Genomic DNA, 23489 nt, shown 5'->3' on the forward strand with positions numbered 1-23489 from the left:
GTAAGAGTTAAGACAGTAGCTATGAGGCCAGAGTAAGAGTTAAGACAGTAGCTATGAGGCCAGAGTAAGAGTCCAAGACCTTAACCATTAGGCCAGAGTAAGAGTTAAGACAGTAGCTATTAGGCCAGAGTAAGAGTTAAGACAGTAGCTATGAGACCAGAGTAAGAGTTAAGACAGTAGCTATGAGGCCAGAGTAAGAGTTAAGACAGTAGCTATGAGGCCAGACTAAGAGTTAAGACAGTAGCTAAGAGGCCATAGTAAGAGTTAAGACAGTAGCTATTTGGCCAGAGTAAGAGTCCAAGACCTTAACCATTAGGCCAGTGTAAGAGTTAAGACCGTAGCTATTAGGCCATAGTAAGAGTTAAGACCTTAACCATTAGGCCAGAGTAAGAGTTAAGACAGTAGCTATGAGGCCAGAGTAAGAGTTAAGATAGTAGCTATGAGGCCATAGTAAGAGTACAAGACCTTAACCATTAGGCCAGAGTAAGAGTTAAGACAGTAGCTATGAGGCCAGAGTAAGAGTCCAAGACCTTAACCATTAGGCCAGAGTAAGAGTTAAGACAGTAGCTATGAGGCCAGAGTAGGAGTTAAGACAGTAGCTATAAGGCCAGAGTAAGAGTTAAGACAGTAGCTATGAGGCCAGAGTAAGAGTTAAGACAGTAGCTATGAGGCCAGAGTAAGAGTTAAGACAGTAGCTATCAGGCCAGAGTAAGAGTTAAGACAGTAGCTATCAGGCCAGAGTAAGAGTTAAGACAGTAGCTGTGAGGCCAGAGTAAGAGTTAAGACAGTAGCTATGAGGCTAGAGTAAGAGTCCAAGACCTTAACCATTAGGCCAGAGTAAGAGGTAAGACAGTAGCTATGAGGCCAGAGTAAGAGTTAAGACAGTAGCTATGAGGCCAGAGTAAGAGTTAAGACAGTAGCTATGAGGCCAGAGTAAGAGTTAAGACAGTAGCTATGAGGCCAGAGTAAGAGTTAAGACAGTAGCTATGAGTCCAGAGTAAGAGTTAAGACAGTAGTGATGAGGCCAGAGTAAGAGTTAAGACAGTAGCTATGAGGCCAGAGTAAGAGTTAAGACAGTAGCTATGAGGCCAGAGTAAGAGTCCAAGACCTTAACCATTAGGCCAGAGTAAGAGTTAAGACAGTAGCTATTAGGCCAGAGTAAGAGTCCAAGACCTTAACCATTAGGCCAGAGTAAGAGTTAAGACAGTAGCTATGAGGCCAGAGTAAGGGTTAAGACAGTAGCTATAAGGCCAGAGTAAGAGTTAAGACAGTAGCTATGAGGCCAGAGTAAGAGTCCAAGATCTTAACCATTAGCCCAGAGTAAGAGTTAAGACAGTAGCTATTAGGCCAGAGTAAGAGTTAAGACAGTAGCTATGAGGCCAGAGTAAGAGTCCAAGACCTTAACCATTAGGCCAGAGTAAGAGTTAAGACAGTAGCTATGAGGCCAGAGTAAGAGTTAAGACAGTAGCTATGAGGCCAGAGTAAGAGTTAAGACAGTAGCTATGAGGCCTGAGTAAGAGTTAAGACAGTAGCTATGAGGCCATAGTAAGAGTCCAAGACCTTAACCATTAGGCCAGAGTAAGAGTTAAGACAGTAGCTATGAGGCCAGAGTGAGAGTTAAGATAGTAGCTATTAGGCCAGAGTAAGAGTTAAGACAGTAGCTATGAGTCCAGAGTTAGAGTTAAGGCAGTAGCTATGAGGCCAGAGTAAGAGTTACGACAGTAGCTATGAGGCCAGAGTAAGAGTTAAGACAGTAGCTATGAGGCCAGAGTAAGAGTCCAAGACCTTAACCATTAGGCCAGAGTAAGAGTTAAGACAGTAGCTATTAGGCCAGAGTAAGAGTTAAGACAGTAGCTATTAGGCCAGAGTAAGAGTTAAGACAGTAGCTATGAGACCAGAGTAAGAGTTAAGACAGTAGCTATGAGGCCAGAGTAAGAGTTAAGACAGTAGCTATGAGGCCAGAGTAAGAGTTAAGACAGTAGCTAAGAGGCCAGTGTAAGAGTTAAGACAGTAGCTACGAGGCCAGAGTAAGAGTTAAGACAGTAGCTATGAGGCCTGAGTAAGAGTTAAGACAGTAGCTATGAGGCCATAGTAAGAGTACAAGACCTTAACCATTAGGCCAGAGTAAGAGTTAAGACAGTAGCTATGAGGCCAGAGTAAGAGTCCAAGACCTTAACCATTAGGCCAGAGTAAGAGTTAAGACAGTAGCTATGAGGCCAGAGTAGGAGTTAAGACAGTAGCTATAAGGCCAGAGTAAGAGTTAAGACAGTAGCTATGAGGCCAGAGTAAGAGTTAAGACAGTAGCTATGAGGTCAGAGTAAGAGTCCAAGACCTTAACCATTAGGCCAGAGTAAGAGTTAAGACAGTAGCTATTAGGCCAGAGTAAGAGTTAAGACAGTAGCTATTAGGCCAGAGTAAGAGTTAAGACAGTAGCTATGAGGCCAGAGTAAGAGTCCAAGACCTTAACCATTAGGCCAGAGTAAGAGTTAAGACAGTAGCTATGAGGCCAGAGTAAGGGTTAAGACAGTAGCTATAAGGCCAGAGTAAGAGTTAAGACAGTAGCTATGAGGCCAGAGTAAGAGTCCAAGACCTTAACCATTAGCCCAGAGTAAGAGTTAAGACAGTAGCTATGAGGCCAGAGTAAGAGTTAAGACAGTAGCTATGAGGCCTGAGTAAGAGTTAAGGCAGTAGCTATGAGGCCATAGTAAGAGTCCAAGACCTTAACCATTAGGCCAGAGTAAGAGTTAAGACAGTAGCTATGAGGCCAGAGTAAGAGTCCAAGACATTAACCATTAGGCCAGAGTAAGAGTTAAGACAGTAGCTATTAGGCCAGAGTAAGAGTTAAGACAGTAGCTATTAGGCCAGAGTAAGAGTTAAGACAGTAGCTATTAGGCCAGAGTAAGAGTTAAGACAGTAGCTATGAGGCCAGAGTAAGAGTTAAGACAGTAGTTATGAGGCCAGAGTAAGAGTCCAAGACCTTAACCATTAGGCCAGAGTAAGAGTTAAGACAGTAGCTATGAGGCCAGAGTAAGAGTTAAGACAGTAGCTATGAGGCCAGAGTAAGAGTCCAAGACCTTAACCATTAGGCCAGAGTAAGAGTTAAGACAGTAGCTATGAGGCCAGAGTAAGAGTTAAGACAGTAGCTATGAGGCCTGAGTAAGAGTTAAGGCAGTAGCTATGAGGCCATAGTAAGAGTCCAAGACCTTAACCATTAGGCCAGAGTAAGAGTTAAGACAGTAGCTATGAGGCCAGAGTAAGAGTTAAGACAGTAGCTATCAGGCCAGAGTAAGAGTTAAGACAGTAGCTATGAGTCCAGAGTAAGAGTTAAGACAGTAGCTATGAGGCCAGAGTAAGAGTTAAGACAGTAGCTATGAGGCCAGAGTAAGAGTCCAAGACCTTAACCATTAGGCCAGAGTAAGAGTTAAGACAGTAGCTATTAGGCCAGAGTAAGAGTCCAAGACCTTAACCATTAGGCCAGAGTAAGAGTTAAGACAGTAGCTATGAGGCCAGAGTAAGGGTTAAGACAGTAGCTATAAGGCCAGAGTAAGAGTTAAGACAGTAGCTATGAGGCCAGAGTAAGAGTCCAAGACCTTAACCATTAGGCCAGAGTAAGAGTTAAGACAGTAGCTATGAGGCCAGAGTAAGAGTTAAGACAGTAGCTATGAGGCCTGAGTAAGAGTTAAGGCAGTAGCTATGAGGCCATAGTAAGAGTCCAAGACCTTAACCATTAGGCCAGAGTAAGAGTTAAGACAGTAGCTATGAGGCCAGAGTAAGAGTTAAGACAGTAGCTATGAGGCCAGAGTAAGAGTTAAGACAGTAGCTATGAGGCCTGAGTAAGAGTTAGGACAGTAGCTATGAGGCCATAGTAAGAGTCCAAGACCTTAACCATTAGGCCAGAGTAAGAGTTAAGACAGTAGCTATGAGGCCAGAGTAAGAGTTAAGATAGTAGCTATTAGGCCAGAGTAAGAGTTAAGACAGTAGCTATTAGGCCAGAGTAAGAGTTAAGACAGTAGCTATTAGGCCAGAGTAAGAGTTAAGACAGTAGCTATGAGTCCAGAGTTAGAGTTAAGGCAGTAGCTATGAGGCCAGAGTAAGAGTTAAGACAGTAGCTATGAGGCCAGAGTAAGAGTTAAGACAGTAGCTATGAGGCCAGAGTAAGAGTCCAAGACCTTAACCATTAGGCCAGAGTAAGAGTTAAGACAGTAGCTATTAGGCCAGAGTAAGAGTTAAGACAGTAGCTATGAGACCAGAGTAAGAGTTAAGACAGTAGCTATGAGGCCAGAGTAAGAGTTAAGACAGTAGCTATGAGGCCAGACTAAGAGTTAAGACAGTAGCTAAGAGGCCATAGTAAGAGTTAAGACAGTAGCTATTTGGCCAGAGTAAGAGTCCAAGACCTTAACCATTAGGCCAGTGTAAGAGTTAAGACCGTAGCTATTAGGCCATAGTAAGAGTTAAGACCTTAACCATTAGGCCAGAGTAAGAGTTAAGACAGTAGCTATGAGGCCAGAGTAAGAGTTAAGATAGTAGCTATGAGGCCATAGTAAGAGTACAAGACCTTAACCATTAGGCCAGAGTAAGAGTTAAGACAGTAGCTATGAGGCCAGAGTAAGAGTCCAAGACCTTAACCATTAGGCCAGAGTAAGAGTTAAGACAGTAGCTATGAGGCCAGAGTAGGAGTTAAGACAGTAGCTATAAGGCCAGAGTAAGAGTTAAGACAGTAGCTATGAGGCCAGAGTAAGAGTTAAGACAGTAGCTATGAGGCCAGAGTAAGAGTTAAGACAGTAGCTATCAGGCCAGAGTAAGAGTTAAGACAGTAGCTATGAGTCCAGAGTAAGAGTTAAGACAGTAGCTATGAGGCCAGAGTAAGAGTTAAGACAGTAGCTATGAGGCCAGAGTAAGAGTTAAGACAGTAGCTATGAGGCCAGAGTAAGAGTCCAAGACCTTAACCATTAGGCCAGAGTAAGAGTTAAGACAGTAGCTATTAGGCCAGAGTAAGAGTCCAAGACCTTAACCATTAGGCCAGAGTAAGAGTTAAGACAGTAGCTATGAGGCCAGAGTAAGGGTTAAGACAGTAGCTATAAGGCCAGAGTAAGAGTTAAGACAGTAGCTATGAGGCCAGAGTAAGAGTCCAAGACCTTAACCATTAGGCCAGAGTAAGAGTTAAGACAGTAGCTATGAGGCCAGAGTAAGAGTTAAGACAGTAGCTATGAGGCCTGAGTAAGAGTTAAGGCAGTAGCTATGAGGCCATAGTAAGAGTCCAAGACCTTAACCATTAGGCCAGAGTAAGAGTTAAGACAGTAGCTATGAGGCCAGAGTAAGAGTTAAGACAGTAGCTATGAGGCCAGAGTAAGAGTTAAGACAGTAGCTATGAGGCCTGAGTAAGAGTTAGGACAGTAGCTATGAGGCCATAGTAAGAGTCCAAGACCTTAACCATTAGGCCAGAGTAAGAGTTAAGACAGTAGCTATGAGGCCAGAGTAAGAGTTAAGATAGTAGCTATTAGGCCAGAGTAAGAGTTAAGACAGTAGCTATTAGGCCAGAGTAAGAGTTAAGACAGTAGCTATTAGGCCAGAGTAAGAGTTAAGACAGTAGCTATGAGTCCAGAGTTAGAGTTAAGGCAGTAGCTATGAGGCCAGAGTAAGAGTTAAGACAGTAGCTATGAGGCCAGAGTAAGAGTTAAGACAGTAGCTATGAGGCCAGAGTAAGAGTCCAAGACCTTAACCATTAGGCCAGAGTAAGAGTTAAGACAGTAGCTATTAGGCCAGAGTAAGAGTTAAGACAGTAGCTATGAGACCAGAGTAAGAGTTAAGACAGTAGCTATGAGGCCAGAGTAAGAGTTAAGACAGTAGCTATGAGGCCAGACTAAGAGTTAAGACAGTAGCTAAGAGGCCATAGTAAGAGTTAAGACAGTAGCTATTTGGCCAGAGTAAGAGTCCAAGACCTTAACCATTAGGCCAGTGTAAGAGTTAAGACCGTAGCTATTAGGCCATAGTAAGAGTTAAGACCTTAACCATTAGGCCAGAGTAAGAGTTAAGACAGTAGCTATGAGGCCAGAGTAAGAGTTAAGATAGTAGCTATGAGGCCATAGTAAGAGTACAAGACCTTAACCATTAGGCCAGAGTAAGAGTTAAGACAGTAGCTATGAGGCCAGAGTAAGAGTCCAAGACCTTAACCATTAGGCCAGAGTAAGAGTTAAGACAGTAGCTATGAGGCCAGAGTAGGAGTTAAGACAGTAGCTATAAGGCCAGAGTAAGAGTTAAGACAGTAGCTATGAGGCCAGAGTAAGAGTTAAGACAGTAGCTATGAGGCCAGAGTAAGAGTTAAGACAGTAGCTATCAGGCCAGAGTAAGAGTTAAGACAGTAGCTGTGAGGCCAGAGTAAGAGTTAAGACAGTAGCTATGAGGCTAGAGTAAGAGTCCAAGACCTTAACCATTAGGCCAGAGTAAGAGGTAAGACAGTAGCTATGAGGCCAGAGTAAGAGTTAAGACAGTAGCTATGAGGCCAGAGTAAGAGTTAAGACAGTAGCTATGAGGCCAGAGTAAGAGTTAAGACAGTAGCTATGAGGCCAGAGTAAGAGTTAAGACAGTAGCTATGAGTCCAGAGTAAGAGTTAAGACAGTAGTGATGAGGCCAGAGTAAGAGTTAAGACAGTAGCTATGAGGCCAGAGTAAGAGTTAAGACAGTAGCTATGAGGCCAGAGTAAGAGTCCAAGACCTTAACCATTAGGCCAGAGTAAGAGTTAAGACAGTAGCTATTAGGCCAGAGTAAGAGTCCAAGACCTTAACCATTAGGCCAGAGTAAGAGTTAAGACAGTAGCTATGAGGCCAGAGTAAGGGTTAAGACAGTAGCTATAAGGCCAGAGTAAGAGTTAAGACAGTAGCTATGAGGCCAGAGTAAGAGTCCAAGATCTTAACCATTAGCCCAGAGTAAGAGTTAAGACAGTAGCTATTAGGCCAGAGTAAGAGTTAAGACAGTAGCTATGAGGCCAGAGTAAGAGTCCAAGACCTTAACCATTAGGCCAGAGTAAGAGTTAAGACAGTAGCTATGAGGCCAGAGTAAGAGTTAAGACAGTAGCTATGAGGCCAGAGTAAGAGTTAAGACAGTAGCTATGAGGCCTGAGTAAGAGTTAAGACAGTAGCTATGAGGCCATAGTAAGAGTCCAAGACCTTAACCATTAGGCCAGAGTAAGAGTTAAGACAGTAGCTATGAGGCCAGAGTAAGAGTTAAGATAGTAGCTATTAGGCCAGAGTAAGAGTTAAGACAGTAGCTATGAGTCCAGAGTTAGAGTTAAGGCAGTAGCTATGAGGCCAGAGTAAGAGTTACGACAGTAGCTATGAGGCCAGAGTAAGAGTTAAGACAGTAGCTATGAGGCCAGAGTAAGAGTCCAAGACCTTAACCATTAGGCCAGAGTAAGAGTTAAGACAGTAGCTATTAGGCCAGAGTAAGAGTTAAGACAGTAGCTATGAGACCAGAGTAAGAGTTAAGACAGTAGCTATGAGGCCAGAGTAAGAGTTAAGACAGTAGCTATGAGGCCAGAGTAAGAGTTAAGACAGTAGCTAAGAGGCCAGTGTAAGAGTTAAGACAGTAGCTACGAGGCCAGAGTAAGAGTTAAGACAGTAGCTATGAGGCCTGAGTAAGAGTTAAGACAGTAGCTATGAGGCCATAGTAAGAGTACAAGACCTTAACCATTAGGCCAGAGTAAGAGTTAAGACAGTAGCTATGAGGCCAGAGTAAGAGTCCAAGACCTTAACCATTAGGCCAGAGTAAGAGTTAAGACAGTAGCTATGAGGCCAGAGTAGGAGTTAAGACAGTAGCTATAAGGCCAGAGTAAGAGTTAAGACAGTAGCTATGAGGCCAGAGTAAGAGTTAAGACAGTAGCTATGAGGTCAGAGTAAGAGTCCAAGACCTTAACCATTAGGCCAGAGTAAGAGTTAAGACAGTAGCTATTAGGCCAGAGTAAGAGTTAAGACAGTAGCTATTAGGCCAGAGTAAGAGTTAAGACAGTAGCTATGAGGCCAGAGTAAGAGTCCAAGACCTTAACCATTAGGCCAGAGTAAGAGTTAAGACAGTAGCTATGAGGCCAGAGTAAGGGTTAAGACAGTAGCTATAAGGCCAGAGTAAGAGTTAAGACAGTAGCTATGAGGCCAGAGTAAGAGTCCAAGACCTTAACCATTAGCCCAGAGTAAGAGTTAAGACAGTAGCTATGAGGCCAGAGTAAGAGTTAAGACAGTAGCTATGAGGCCTGAGTAAGAGTTAAGGCAGTAGCTATGAGGCCATAGTAAGAGTCCAAGACCTTAACCATTAGGCCAGAGTAAGAGTTAAGACAGTAGCTATGAGGCCAGAGTAAGAGTCCAAGACATTAACCATTAGGCCAGAGTAAGAGTTAAGACAGTAGCTATTAGGCCAGAGTAAGAGTTAAGACAGTAGCTATTAGGCCAGAGTAAGAGTTAAGACAGTAGCTATTAGGCCAGAGTAAGAGTTAAGACAGTAGCTATGAGGCCAGAGTAAGAGTTAAGACAGTAGTTATGAGGCCAGAGTAAGAGTACAAGACCTTAACCATTAGGCCAGAGTAAGAGTTAAGACAGTAGCTATGAGGCCAGAGTAAGAGTTAAGACAGTAGCTATGAGGCCAGAGTAAGAGTCCAAGACCTTAACCATTAGGCCAGAGTAAGAGTTAAGACAGTAGCTATGAGGCCAGAGTAAGAGTTAAGACAGTAGCTATGAGGCCTGAGTAAGAGTTAAGGCAGTAGCTATGAGGCCATAGTAAGAGTCCAAGACCTTAACCATTAGGCCAGAGTAAGAGTTAAGACAGTAGCTATGAGGCCAGAGTAAGAGTTAAGACAGTAGCTATGAGGCCAGAGTAAGAGTTAAGACAGTAGCTATCAGGCCAGAGTAAGAGTTAAGACAGTAGCTATGAGTCCAGAGTAAGAGTTAAGACAGTAGCTATGAGGCCAGAGTAAGAGTTAAGACAGTAGCTATGAGGCCAGAGTAAGAGTTAAGACAGTAGCTATGAGGCCAGAGTAAGAGTCCAAGACCTTAACCATTAGGCCAGAGTAAGAGTTAAGACAGTAGCTATTAGGCCAGAGTAAGAGTCCAAGACCTTAACCATTAGGCCAGAGTAAGAGTTAAGACAGTAGCTATGAGGCCAGAGTAAGGGTTAAGACAGTAGCTATAAGGCCAGAGTAAGAGTTAAGACAGTAGCTATGAGGCCAGAGTAAGAGTCCAAGACCTTAACCATTAGGCCAGAGTAAGAGTTAAGACAGTAGCTATGAGGCCAGAGTAAGAGTTAAGACAGTAGCTATGAGGCCTGAGTAAGAGTTAAGGCAGTAGCTATGAGGCCATAGTAAGAGTCCAAGACCTTAACCATTAGGCCAGAGTAAGAGTTAAGACAGTAGCTATGAGGCCAGAGTAAGAGTTAAGACAGTAGCTATGAGGCCAGAGTAAGAGTTAAGACAGTAGCTATGAGGCCTGAGTAAGAGTTAGGACAGTAGCTATGAGGCCATAGTAAGAGTCCAAGACCTTAACCATTAGGCCAGAGTAAGAGTTAAGACAGTAGCTATGAGGCCAGAGTAAGAGTTAAGATAGTAGCTATTAGGCCAGAGTAAGAGTTAAGACAGTAGCTATTAGGCCAGAGTAAGAGTTAAGACAGTAGCTATTAGGCCAGAGTAAGAGTTAAGACAGTAGCTATGAGTCCAGAGTTAGAGTTAAGGCAGTAGCTATGAGGCCAGAGTAAGAGTTAAGACAGTAGCTATGAGGCCAGAGTAAGAGTTAAGACAGTAGCTATGAGGCCAGAGTAAGAGTCCAAGACCTTAACCATTAGGCCAGAGTAAGAGTTAAGACAGTAGCTATTAGGCCAGAGTAAGAGTTAAGACAGTAGCTATGAGACCAGAGTAAGAGTTAAGACAGTAGCTATGAGGCCAGAGTAAGAGTTAAGACAGTAGCTATGAGGCCAGACTAAGAGTTAAGACAGTAGCTAAGAGGCCATAGTAAGAGTTAAGACAGTAGCTATTTGGCCAGAGTAAGAGTCCAAGACCTTAACCATTAGGCCAGTGTAAGAGTTAAGACCGTAGCTATTAGGCCATAGTAAGAGTTAAGACCTTAACCATTAGGCCAGAGTAAGAGTTAAGACAGTAGCTATGAGGCCAGAGTAAGAGTTAAGATAGTAGCTATGAGGCCATAGTAAGAGTACAAGACCTTAACCATTAGGCCAGAGTAAGAGTTAAGACAGTAGCTATGAGGCCAGAGTAAGAGTCCAAGACCTTAACCATTAGGCCAGAGTAAGAGTTAAGACAGTAGCTATGAGGCCAGAGTAGGAGTTAAGACAGTAGCTATAAGGCCAGAGTAAGAGTTAAGACAGTAGCTATGAGGCCAGAGTAAGAGTTAAGACAGTAGCTATGAGGCCAGAGTAAGAGTTAAGACAGTAGCTATCAGGCCAGAGTAAGAGTTAAGACAGTAGCTATCAGGCCAGAGTAAGAGTTAAGACAGTAGCTGTGAGGCCAGAGTAAGAGTTAAGACAGTAGCTATGAGGCTAGAGTAAGAGTCCAAGACCTTAACCATTAGGCCAGAGTAAGAGGTAAGACAGTAGCTATGAGGCCAGAGTAAGAGTTAAGACAGTAGCTATGAGGCCAGAGTAAGAGTTAAGACAGTAGCTATGAGGCCAGAGTAAGAGTTAAGACAGTAGCTATGAGGCCAGAGTAAGAGTTAAGACAGTAGCTATGAGTCCAGAGTAAGAGTTAAGACAGTAGTGATGAGGCCAGAGTAAGAGTTAAGACAGTAGCTATGAGGCCAGAGTAAGAGTTAAGACAGTAGCTATGAGGCCAGAGTAAGAGTCCAAGACCTTAACCATTAGGCCAGAGTAAGAGTTAAGACAGTAGCTATTAGGCCAGAGTAAGAGTCCAAGACCTTAACCATTAGGCCAGAGTAAGAGTTAAGACAGTAGCTATGAGGCCAGAGTAAGGGTTAAGACAGTAGCTATAAGGCCAGAGTAAGAGTTAAGACAGTAGCTATGAGGCCAGAGTAAGAGTCCAAGATCTTAACCATTAGCCCAGAGTAAGAGTTAAGACAGTAGCTATTAGGCCAGAGTAAGAGTTAAGACAGTAGCTATGAGGCCAGAGTAAGAGTCCAAGACCTTAACCATTAGGCCAGAGTAAGAGTTAAGACAGTAGCTATGAGGCCAGAGTAAGAGTTAAGACAGTAGCTATGAGGCCAGAGTAAGAGTTAAGACAGTAGCTATGAGGCCTGAGTAAGAGTTAAGACAGTAGCTATGAGGCCATAGTAAGAGTCCAAGACCTTAACCATTAGGCCAGAGTAAGAGTTAAGACAGTAGCTATGAGGCCAGAGTAAGAGTTAAGATAGTAGCTATTAGGCCAGAGTAAGAGTTAAGACAGTAGCTATGAGTCCAGAGTTAGAGTTAAGGCAGTAGCTATGAGGCCAGAGTAAGAGTTACAACAGTAGCTATGAGGCCAGAGTAAGAGTTAAGACAGTAGCTATGAGGCCAGAGTAAGAGTCCAAGACCTTAACCATTAGGCCAGAGTAAGAGTTAAGACAGTAGCTATTAGGCCAGAGTAAGAGTTAAGACAGTAGCTATTAGGCCAGAGTAAGAGTTAAGACAGTAGCTATGAGACCAGAGTAAGAGTTAAGACAGTAGCTATGAGGCCAGAGTAAGAGTTAAGACAGTAGCTATGAGGCCAGAGTAAGAGTTAAGACAGTAGCTAAGAGGCCAGTGTAAGAGTTAAGACAGTAGCTACGAGGCCAGAGTAAGAGTTAAGACAGTAGCTATGAGGCCTGAGTAAGAGTTAAGACAGTAGCTATGAGGCCATAGTAAGAGTACAAGACCTTAACCATTAGGCCAGAGTAAGAGTTAAGACAGTAGCTATGAGGCCAGAGTAAGAGTCCAAGACCTTAACCATTAGGCCAGAGTAAGAGTTAAGACAGTAGCTATGAGGCCAGAGTAGGAGTTAAGACAGTAGCTATAAGGCCAGAGTAAGAGTTAAGACAGTAGCTATGAGGCCAGGTAAGAGTTAAGACAGTAGCTATCAGGCCAGAGTAAGAGTTAAGACAGTAGCTATCAGGCCAGAGTAAGAGTTAAGACAGTAGCTGTGAGGCCAGAGTAAGAGTTAAGACAGTAGCTATGAGGCCAGAGTGAGAGTTAAGACAGTAGCTATGAGGCAAGAGTAAGAGTTAAGACAGTAGCTATTAGGCCACAGTAAGAGTCCAAGACCTTAACCATTAGGCCAGAGTAAGAGGTAAGACAGTAGCTATGAGACCAGAGTAAGAGTTAAGACAGTAGCTATGAGGCCAGAGTAAGAGTTAAGACAGTAGCTATGAGGCCAGAGTAAGAGTTAAGACAGTAGCTATGAGGCCAGAGTAAGAGTTAAGACAGTAGCTATGAGGCCAGAGTAAGAGTCCATGACCTTAACCATTAGGCCAGAGTAAGAGTTAAGACAGTAGCTATTAGGCCAGAGTAAGAGTTAAGACAGTAGCTATTAGGCCAGAGTAAGAGTTAAGACAGTAGCTATTAGGCCAGAGTAAGAGTTAAGACAGTAGCTATGAGGCCAGAGTAAGAGTTAAGACAGTAGTTATGAGGCCAGAGTAAGAGTCCAAGACCTTAACCATTAGGCCAGAGTAAGAGTTAAGACAGTAGCTATGATGCCAGAGTAGGAGTTAAGACAGTAGCTATAAGGCCAGAGTAAGAGTTAAGACAGTAGCTATGAGGCCAGAGTAAGAGTCCAAGACCTTAACCATTAGGCCAGAGTAAGAGTTAAGACAGTAGCTATGAGGCCAGAGTAAGAGTTAAGACAGTAGCTATGAGGCCAGAGTAAGAGTTAAGACAGTAGCTATGAGGCCTGAGTAAGAGTTAAGACAGTAGCTATGAGGCCATAGTAAGAGTCCAAGACCTTAACCATTAGGCCAGAGTAAGAGTTAAGACAGTAGCTATGAGGCCAGAGTTAGAGTTAAGGCAGTAGCTATGAGACCAGAGTAAGAGTTAAGACAGTAGCTATGAGGCCTGAGTAAGAGTTAAGACAGTAGCTATGAGTCCAGAGTTAGAGTTAAGGCAGTAGCTATGAGACCAGAGTAAGAGTTAAGACAGTAGCTATGAGGCCTGAGTAAGAGTTAAGACAGTAGCTATGAGGCCAGAGTAAGAGTTAAGACAGTAGCTATGAGGCCAGAGTAAGAGTCCAAGACCTTAACCATTAGGCCAGAGTAAGAGTTAAGACAGTAGCTATTAGGCCAGAGTAAGAGTTAAGACAGTAGCTATTAGGCCAGAGTAAGAGTTAAGACAGTAGCTATGAGACCAGAGTAAGAGTTAAGACAGTAGCTATTAGGCCAGAGTAAGAGTTAAGACAGTAGCTATGAGACCAGAGTAAGAGTTAAGACAGTAGCTATGAGACCAGAGTAAGAGTTAAGACAGTAGCTATGAGGCCAGAGTAAGAGTTAAGACAGTAGCTATGAGGCCAGACTAAGAGTTAAGACAGTAGCTAAGAGGCCAGTGTAAGAGTTAAGACAGTAGCTATGAGGCCAGAGTAAGAGTTAAGACAGTAGCTATTAGGCCAGAGTAAGAGTCCAAGACCTTAACCATTAGGCCAGTGTAAGAGTTAAGACAGTAGCTATGAGGCCAGAGTAAGAGTTAAGACAGTAGCTAAGAGGCCAGTGTAAGAGTTAAGACAGTAGCTAAGAGGCCAGTGTAAGAGTTAAGACAGTAGCTATGAGGCCTGAGTAAGAGTTAAGACAGTAGCTATGAGGCCAGAGTAAGAGTACAAGACCTTAACCATTAGGCCAGAGTAAGAGTTAAGACAGTAGCTATGAGGCCAGAGTAGGAGTTAAGACAGTGGCTATAAGGCCAGAGTAAGAGTTAAGACAGTAGCTATGAGGCCAGAGTAAGAGTTAAGACAGTAGCTATGAGGCCAGAGTAAGAGTTAAGACAGTAGCTATCAGGCCAGAGTAAGAGTTAAGACAGTAGCTATCAGGCCAGAGTAAGAGTTAAGACAGTAGCTGTGAGGCCAGAGTAAGAGTTAAGACAGTAGCTATGAGGCTAGAGTAAGAGTTAAGACAGTAGCTATGAGGCCAGAGTGAGAGTTAAGACAGTAGCTATGAGGCCAGAGCAAGAGTTAAGACAGTAGCTATTAGGCCACAGTAAGAGTCCAAGACCTTAACCATTAGGCCAGAGTAAGAGTTAAGACAGTAGCAATGAGGCCAGAGTAAGAGTTAAGACAGTAGCTCTGAGGCCAGAGTAAGAGTTAAGACAGTAGCTATGAGGCCAGAGTAAGAGTTAAGACAGTAGCTCTGAGGCCAGAGTAAGAGTCCAAGACCTTAACCATTAGGCCAGAGTAAGAGTTAGGACAGTAGCTATGAGGCCAGAGTAAGAGTTAAGACAGTAGCTATGAGGCCAGAGTAATAATTAAGACAGTAGCTATGAGGCCAGAGTAAGAGTTAAGACAGTAGATATGAGGCCAGAGTAAGAGTTAAGACAGTAGCTATGAGGCCAGAGTAAGAGTTAAGACAGTAGCTATGAGGCCAGAGTAAGAGTTAAGACAGTAGCTATGAGGCCAGAGTAAGAGTTAAGACAGTAGCTATGAGGCCAGAGTAAGAGTCCAAGACCTTAACCATTAGGCCAGAGTAAGAGTTAAGACAGTAGCTATGATGCCAGAGTAGGAGTTAAGACAGTAGCTATGAGGCAAGAGTAAGAGTTAAGGCAGTAGCTATTAGGCCAGAAGAAGAGTCCAAGGCCTTAACCATTAGGCCAGAGTAAGAGTTAAGACAGTAGCTATGAGGCCAGAGTAAGAGTTAAGACAGTAGCTATGAGGCCAGAGTAAGAGTCCAATACCTTAACCATTAGGCCAGAGTAAGAGTTAAGACAGCAGCTATGAGGCCAGAGTAAGAGTTAAGATAGTAGCTATTAGGCCAAAGTAAGAGTTAAGACAGTAGCTATGAGGCCAGAGTAAGAGTCCAAGACCTTAACCATTAGGCCAGAGTAAGAGTTAAGACAGTAGCTATGAGGCCAAAGTAAGAGTTAAGACAGTAGCTATGAGGCCAGAGTAAGAATTAAGACAGTAGCTATGAGGCCATAGTAAGAGTTAAGACAGTAGCTATGAGGCCAGAGTAAGAATTAAGACAGTAGCTATGAGGCCAGAGTAAGAGTTAAGACAGTTACTATGAGGCCAGAGTAAGAGTTAAGACAGTAGCTATGAGGCCTGAGTAAGAGTTAAGACAGTAGCTATGAGGCCATAGTAAGAGTCCAAGACCTTAACCATTAGGCCAGAGTAAGAGTTAAGACAGTAGTTATTAGGCCAGAGTAAGAGTTAAGACAGTAGCTATGAGGCCAGAGTAAGAGTTAAGACAGTAGCTATGAGGCCTGAGTAAGAGTTAAGACAGTAGCTATGAGGCCATAGTAAGAGTCCAAGACCTTAACCATTAGGCCAGAGTAAGAGTTAAGACAGTAGCTATGAGGCCAGAGTAAGAGTTAAGATAGTAGCTTTTAGGCCAGAGTAAGAGTTAAGACAGTAGCTATGAGGCCAGAGTAAGAGTCCAAGACCTTAACCATTAGGCCAGAGTAAGAGTTAAGACAGTAGCTATTAGGCCAGAGTAAGAGTTAAGACAGTAGCTATGAGGCCAGAGTAAGAGTTAAGACAGTAGCAATGAGGCCAGAGTAAGAGTTAAGACAGTAGCTCTGAGGCCAGAGTAAGAGTCCAAGACCTTAAACATTAGGCCAGAGTAAGAGTTAAGACAGTAGCTATGAGGCCAGAGTAAGAGTTAAGACAGTAGCTATCAGGCCAGAGTAAGAGTTAAAACAGTAGCTATGAGGCCAGAGTAAGAGTCCAAGACCTTAACCATTAGGCCAGAGTAAGAGTTAAGACAGTAGCTATCAGGCCAGAGTAAGAGTTAAGACAGTAGCTATTAGGCCAGAGTAAGAGTTAAGACAGTAGCTATGAGGCCAGAGTAAGAGTCCAAGACCTTAACCATTAGGCCAGAGTAAGAGTTAAGACAGTAGCTATAAGGCCAGAGTAGGAGTTAAGACAGTAGCTATAAGGCCAGAGTAAGAGTTAAGACAGTAGCTATGAGGCCAGAGTAAGAGTCCAAGACCTTAACCATTAGGCCAGAGTAAGAGTTAAGACAGTAGCTATGAGGCTAGAGTAAGAGTTAAGACAGTAGCTATGAGGCCAGAGTAAGAGTTAAGACAGTAGCTATGAGGCCTGAGTAAGAGTTAAGACAGTAGCTATGAGGCCATAGTAAGAGTCCAAGGCCTTAACCATTAGGTCAGAGTAAGAGTTAAGACAGTAGCTATGAGGCCAGAGTAAGAGTTAAGACAGTAGCCATGAGGCCAGAGTAAGAATTAAGACAGTAGCTAGTAGCTATTAGGCCAGAGTAAGAGTTAAGACAGTAGCTATTAGGCCAGAGTAAGAGTCCAATACCTTAACCATTAGGCCAGAGTAAGAGTTAAGACAGTAGCTATGAGGCCAGAGTAAGAGTTAAGACAGTAGCTATGAGGCCAGAGTAAGAGTTAAGACAGTAGCTATGAGGCCAGAGTAAGAGTTAAGACAGTAGCTATTAGGCCAGAGTAAGAGTCCAAGACCTTAACCATTAGGCCAGAGTAAGAGTTAAGACAGCAGCTATTAGGCCAGAGTAAGAGTCCAAGACCTTAACCATTAGGCCAGAGTAAGAGTTAAGACAGCAGCTATGAGGCCAGAGTAAGAGTTAAGATAGTAGCTATGAGGCCAGAGTAAGAGTTAAGACAGTAGCTATGAGGCCAGAGTAAGAGTTAAGACAGTAGCTATGAGGCCAGAGTAAGAGTTAAGACAGTAGCTATGAGTCCAGAGTAAGAGTTAAGACAGTAGTGATGAGGCCAGAGTAAGAGTTAAGACAGTAGCTATGAGGCCAGAGTAAGAGTTAAGACAGTAGCTATGAGGCCAGAGTAAGAGTCCAAGACCTTAACCATTAGGCCAGAGTAAGAGTTAAGACAGTAGCTATTAGGCCAGAGTAAGAGTCCAAGACCTTAACCATTAGGCCAGAGTAAGAGTTAAGACAGTAGCTATGAGGCCAGAGTAAGGGTTAAGACAGTAGCTATAAGGCCAGAGTAAGAGTTAAGACAGTAGCTATGAGGCCAGAGTAAGAGTCCAAGATCTTAACCATTAGCCCAGAGTAAGAGTTAAGACAGTAGCTATTAGGCCAGAGTAAGAGTTAAGACAGTAGCTATGAGGCCAGAGTAAGAGTCCAAGACCTTAACCATTAGGCCAGAGTAAGAGTTAAGACAGTAGCTATGAGGCCAGAGTAAGAGTTAAGACAGTAGCTATGAGGCCAGAGTAAGAGTTAAGACAGTAGCTATGAGGCCTGAGTAAGAGTTAAGACAGTAGCTATGAGGCCATAGTAAGAGTCCAAGACCTTAACCATTAGGCCAGAGTAAGAGTTAAGACAGTAGCTATGAGGCCAGAGTAAGAGTTAAGATAGTAGCTATTAGGCCAGAGTAAGAGTTAAGACAGTAGCTATGAGTCCAGAGTTAGAGTTAAGGCAGTAGCTATGAGGCCAGAGTAAGAGTTACAACAGTAGCTATGAGGCCAGAGTAAGAGTTAAGACAGTAGCTATGAGGCCAGAGTAAGAGTCCAAGACCTTAACCATTAGGCCAGAGTAAGAGTTAAGACAGTAGCTATTAGGCCAGAGTAAGAGTTAAGACAGTAGCTATTAGGCCAGAGTAAGAGTTAAGACAGTAGCTATGAGACCAGAGTAAGAGTTAAGACAGTAGCTATGAGGCCAGAGTAAGAGTTAAGACAGTAGCTATGAGGCCAGAGTAAGAGTTAAGACAGTAGCTAAGAGGCCAGTGTAAGAGTTAAGACAGTAGCTACGAGGCCAGAGTAAGAGTTAAGACAGTAGCTATGAGGCCTGAGTAAGAGTTAAGACAGTAGCTATGAGGCCATAGTAAGAGTACAAGACCTTAACCATTAGGCCAGAGTAAGAGTTAAGACAGTAGCTATGAGGCCAGAGTAAGAGTCCAAGACCTTAACCATTAGGCCAGAGTAAGAGTTAAGACAGTAGCTATGAGGCCAGAGTAGGAGTTAAGACAGTAGCTATAAGGCCAGAGTAAGAGTTAAGACAGTAGCTATGAGGCCAGGTAAGAGTTAAGACAGTAGCTATCAGGCCAGAGTAAGAGTTAAGACAGTAGCTATCAGGCCAGAGTAAGAGTTAAGACAGTAGCTGTGAGGCCAGAGTAAGAGTTAAGACAGTAGCTATGAGGCCAGAGTGAGAGTTAAGACAGTAGCTATGAGGCAAGAGTAAGAGTTAAGACAGTAGCTATTAGGCCACAGTAAGAGTCCAAGACCTTAACCATTAGGCCAGAGTAAGAGGTAAGACAGTAGCTATGAGACCAGAGTAAGAGTTAAGACAGTAGCTATGAGGCCAGAGTAAGAGTTAAGACAGTAGCTATGAGGCCAGAGTAAGAGTTAAGACAGTAGCTATGAGGCCAGAGTAAGAGTTAAGACAGTAGCTATGAGGCCAGAGTAAGAGTCCATGACCTTAACCATTAGGCCAGAGTAAGAGTTAAGACAGTAGCTATTAGGCCAGAGTAAGAGTTAAGACAGTAGCTATTAGGCCAGAGTAAGAGTTAAGACAGTAGCTATTAGGCCAGAGTAAGAGTTAAGACAGTAGCTATGAGGCCAGAGTAAGAGTTAAGACAGTAGTTATGAGGCCAGAGTAAGAGTCCAAGACCTTAACCATTAGGCCAGAGTAAGAGTTAAGACAGTAGCTATGATGCCAGAGTAGGAGTTAAGACAGTAGCTATAAGGCCAGAGTAAGAGTTAAGACAGTAGCTATGAGGCCAGAGTAAGAGTCCAAGACCTTAACCATTAGGCCAGAGTAAGAGTTAAGACAGTAGCTATGAGGCCAGAGTAAGAGTTAAGACAGTAGCTATGAGGCCAGAGTAAGAGTTAAGACAGTAGCTATGAGGCCTGAGTAAGAGTTAAGACAGTAGCTATGAGGCCATAGTAAGAGTCCAAGACCTTAACCATTAGGCCAGAGTAAGAGTTAAGACAGTAGCTATGAGGCCAGAGTTAGAGTTAAGGCAGTAGCTATGAGACCAGAGTAAGAGTTAAGACAGTAGCTATGAGGCCTGAGTAAGAGTTAAGACAGTAGCTATGAGTCCAGAGTTAGAGTTAAGGCAGTAGCTATGAGACCAGAGTAAGAGTTAAGACAGTAGCTATGAGGCCTGAGTAAGAGTTAAGACAGTAGCTATGAGGCCAGAGTAAGAGTTAAGACAGTAGCTATGAGGCCAGAGTAAGAGTCCAAGACCTTAACCATTAGGCCAGAGTAAGAGTTAAGACAGTAGCTATTAGGCCAGAGTAAGAGTTAAGACAGTAGCTATTAGGCCAGAGTAAGAGTTAAGACAGTAGCTATGAGACCAGAGTAAGAGTTAAGACAGTAGCTATTAGGCCAGAGTAAGAGTTAAGACAGTAGCTATGAGACCAGAGTAAGAGTTAAGACAGTAGCTATGAGACCAGAGTAAGAGTTAAGACAGTAGCTATGAGGCCAGAGTAAGAGTTAAGACAGTAGCTATGAGGCCAGACTAAGAGTTAAGACAGTAGCTAAGAGGCCAGTGTAAGAGTTAAGACAGTAGCTATGAGGCCAGAGTAAGAGTTAAGACAGTAGCTATTAGGCCAGAGTAAGAGTCCAAGACCTTAACCATTAGGCCAGTGTAAGAGTTAAGACAGTAGCTATGAGGCCAGAGTAAGAGTTAAGACAGTAGCTAAGAGGCCAGTGTAAGAGTTAAGACAGTAGCTAAGAGGCCAGTGTAAGAGTTAAGACAGTAGCTATGAGGCCTGAGTAAGAGTTAAGACAGTAGCTATGAGGCCAGAGTAAGAGTACAAGACCTTAACCATTAGGCCAGAGTAAGAGTTAAGACAGTAGCTATGAGGCCAGAGTAGGAGTTAAGACAGTGGCTATAAGGCCAGAGTAAGAGTTAAGACAGTAGCTATGAGGCCAGAGTAAGAGTTAAGACAGTAGCTATGAGGCCAGAGTAAGAGTTAAGACAGTAGCTATCAGGCCAGAGTAAGAGTTAAGACAGTAGCTATCAGGCCAGAGTAAGAGTTAAGACAGTAGCTGTGAGGCCAGAGTAAGAGTTAAGACAGTAGCTATGAGGCTAGAGTAAGAGTTAAGACAGTAGCTATGAGGCCAGAGTGAGAGTTAAGACAGTAGCTATGAGGCCAGAGCAAGAGTTAAGACAGTAGCTATTAGGCCACAGTAAGAGTCCAAGACCTTAACCATTAGGCCAGAGTAAGAGTTAAGACAGTAGCAATGAGGCCAGAGTAAGAGTTAAGACAGTAGCTCTGAGGCCAGAGTAAGAGTTAAGACAGTAGCTATGAGGCCAGAGTAAGAGTTAAGACAGTAGCTCTGAGGCCAGAGTAAGAGTCCAAGACCTTAACCATTAGGCCAGAGTAAGAGTTAGGACAGTAGCTATGAGGCCAGAGTAAGAGTTAAGACAGTAGCTATGAGGCCAGAGTAATAATTAAGACAGTAGCTATGAGGCCAGAGTAAGAGTTAAGACAGTAGATATGAGGCCAGAGTAAGAGTTAAGACAGTAGCTATGAGGCCAGAGTAAGAGTTAAGACAGTAGCTATGAGGCCAGAGTAAGAGTTAAGACAGTAGCTATGAGGCCAGAGTAAGAGTTAAGACAGTAGCTATGAGGCCAGAGTAAGAGTCCAAGACCTTAACCATTAGGCCAGAGTAAGAGTTAAGACAGTAGCTATGATGCCAGAGTAGGAGTTAAGACAGTAGCTATGAGGCAAGAGTAAGAGTTAAGGCAGTAGCTATTAGGCCAGAAGAAGAGTCCAAGGCCTTAACCATTAGGCCAGAGTAAGAGTTAAGACAGTAGCTATGAGGCCAGAGTAAGAGTTAAGACAGTAGCTATGAGGCCAGAGTAAGAGTCCAATACCTTAACCATTAGGCCAGAGTAAGAGTTAAGACAGCAGCTATGAGGCCAGAGTAAGAGTTAAGATAGTAGCTATTAGGCCAAAGTAAGAGTTAAGACAGTAGCTATGAGGCCAGAGTAAGAGTCCAAGACCTTAACCATTAGGCCAGAGTAAGAGTTAAGACAGTAGCTATGAGGCCAAAGTAAGAGTTAAGACAGTAGCTATGAGGCCAGAGTAAGAATTAAGACAGTAGCTATGAGGCCATAGTAAGAGTTAAGACAGTAGCTATGAGGCCAGAGTAAGAATTAAGACAGTAGCTATGAGGCCAGAGTAAGAGTTAAGACAGTTACTATGAGGCCAGAGTAAGAGTTAAGACAGTAGCTATGAGGCCTGAGTAAGAGTTAAGACAGTAGCTATGAGGCCATAGTAAGAGTCCAAGACCTTAACCATTAGGCCAGAGTAAGAGTTAAGACAGTAGTTATTAGGCCAGAGTAAGAGTTAAGACAGTAGCTATGAGGCCAGAGTAAGAGTTAAGACAGTAGCTATGAGGCCTGAGTAAGAGTTAAGACAGTAGCTATGAGGCCATAGTAAGAGTCCAAGACCTTAACCATTAGGCCAGAGTAAGAGTTAAGACAGTAGCTATGAGGCCAGAGTAAGAGTTAAGATAGTAGCTTTTAGGCCAGAGTAAGAGTTAAGACAGTAGCTATGAGGCCAGAGTAAGAGTCCAAGACCTTAACCATTAGGCCAGAGTAAGAGTTAAGACAGTAGCTATTAGGCCAGAGTAAGAGTTAAGACAGTAGCTATGAGGCCAGAGTAAGAGTTAAGACAGTAGCAATGAGGCCAGAGTAAGAGTTAAGACAGTAGCTCTGAGGCCAGAGTAAGAGTCCAAGACCTTAAACATTAGGCCAGAGTAAGAGTTAAGACAGTAGCTATGAGGCCAGAGTAAGAGTTAAGACAGTAGCTATCAGGCCAGAGTAAGAGTTAAAACAGTAGCTATGAGGCCAGAGTAAGAGTCCAAGACCTTAACCATTAGGCCAGAGTAAGAGTTAAGACAGTAGCTATCAGGCCAGAGTAAGAGTTAAGACAGTAGCTATTAGGCCAGAGTAAGAGTTAAGACAGTAGCTATGAGGCCAGAGTAAGAGTCCAAGACCTTAACCATTAGGCCAGAGTAAGAGTTAAGACAGTAGCTATAAGGCCAGAGTAGGAGTTAAGACAGTAGCTATAAGGCCAGAGTAAGAGTTAAGACAGTAGCTATGAGGCCAGAGTAAGAGTCCAAGACCTTAACCATTAGGCCAGAGTAAGAGTTAAGACAGTAGCTATGAGGCTAGAGTAAGAGTTAAGACAGTAGCTATGAGGCCAGAGTAAGAGTTAAGACAGTAGCTATGAGGCCTGAGTAAGAGTTAAGACAGTAGCTATGAGGCCATAGTAAGAGTCCAAGGCCTTAACCATTAGGTCAGAGTAAGAGTTAAGACAGTAGCTATGAGGCCAGAGTAAGAGTTAAGACAGTAGCCATGAGGCCAGAGTAAGAATTAAGACAGTAGCTAGTAGCTATTAGGCCAGAGTAAGAGTTAAGACAGTAGCTATTAGGCCAGAGTAAGAGTCCAATACCTTAACCATTAGGCCAGAGTAAGAGTTAAGACAGTAGCTATGAGGCCAGAGTAAGAGTTAAGACAGTAGCTATGAGGCCAGAGTAAGAGTTAAGACAGTAGCTATGAGGCCAGAGTAAGAGTTAAGACAGTAGCTATTAGGCCAGAGTAAGAGTCCAAGACCTTAACCATTAGGCCAGAGTAAGAGTTAAGACAGCAGCTATTAGGCCAGAGTAAGAGTCCAAGACCTTAACCATTAGGCCAGAGTAAGAGTTAAGACAGCAGCTATGAGGCCAGAGTAAGAGTTAAGATAGTAGCTATGAGGCCAGAGTAAGAGTTAAGACAGTAGCTATGAGGCCAGAGTAAGAGTTAAGACAGTAGCTATGAGGCCAGAGTAAGAGTCCAAGACCTTAACCATTAGGCCAGAGTAAGAGTTAAGACAGTAGCTATGAGGCCAGAGTAAGAGTTAAGACAGTAGCTATGAGGCCAGAGTAAGAGTTAAGACAGTAGCTATGAGGCCATAGTAAGAGTCCAAGACCTTACCCATTAGGCCAGAGTAAGAGTTAAGACAGTAGCTATGAGGCCAGAGTAAGAGATAAGACAGTAGCTATCAGGCCAGAGTAAGAGTTAAGACAGTAGCTATGAGTCCAGAGTAAGAGTTAAGACAGTAGCTATGAGGCCAGAGTAAGAGTTAAGACAGTAGCTATGAGCCCAGAGTAAGAGTTAAGACAGTAGCTATGAGGCCAGAGTAAGAGTTAAGACAGTAGATATGAGGCCAGAGTAAGAGTCCAAGACCTTAACCATTAGGCCAGAGTAAGAGTTAAGACAGTAGCTATTAGGCCAGAGTAAGAGTTAAGACAGTAGCTATTAGGCCAGAGTAGGAGTTAAGACAGTAGCTATGAGGCCAGAGTAAGAGTTAAGACAGTAGCTATCAGGCCAGAGTAAGAGTTAAGACAGTAGCTATCACGCCAGAGTAAGAGTTAAGACAGTAGCTGTGAGGCCAGAGTAAGAGTTAAGAC

The sequence above is a fragment of the Triturus cristatus genome, chromosome 9 (genome assembly GCF_964204655.1).
Source record: "Triturus cristatus chromosome 9, aTriCri1.1, whole genome shotgun sequence".
Classification (NCBI taxonomy): Eukaryota; Metazoa; Chordata; class Amphibia; order Caudata; family Salamandridae; genus Triturus; species Triturus cristatus.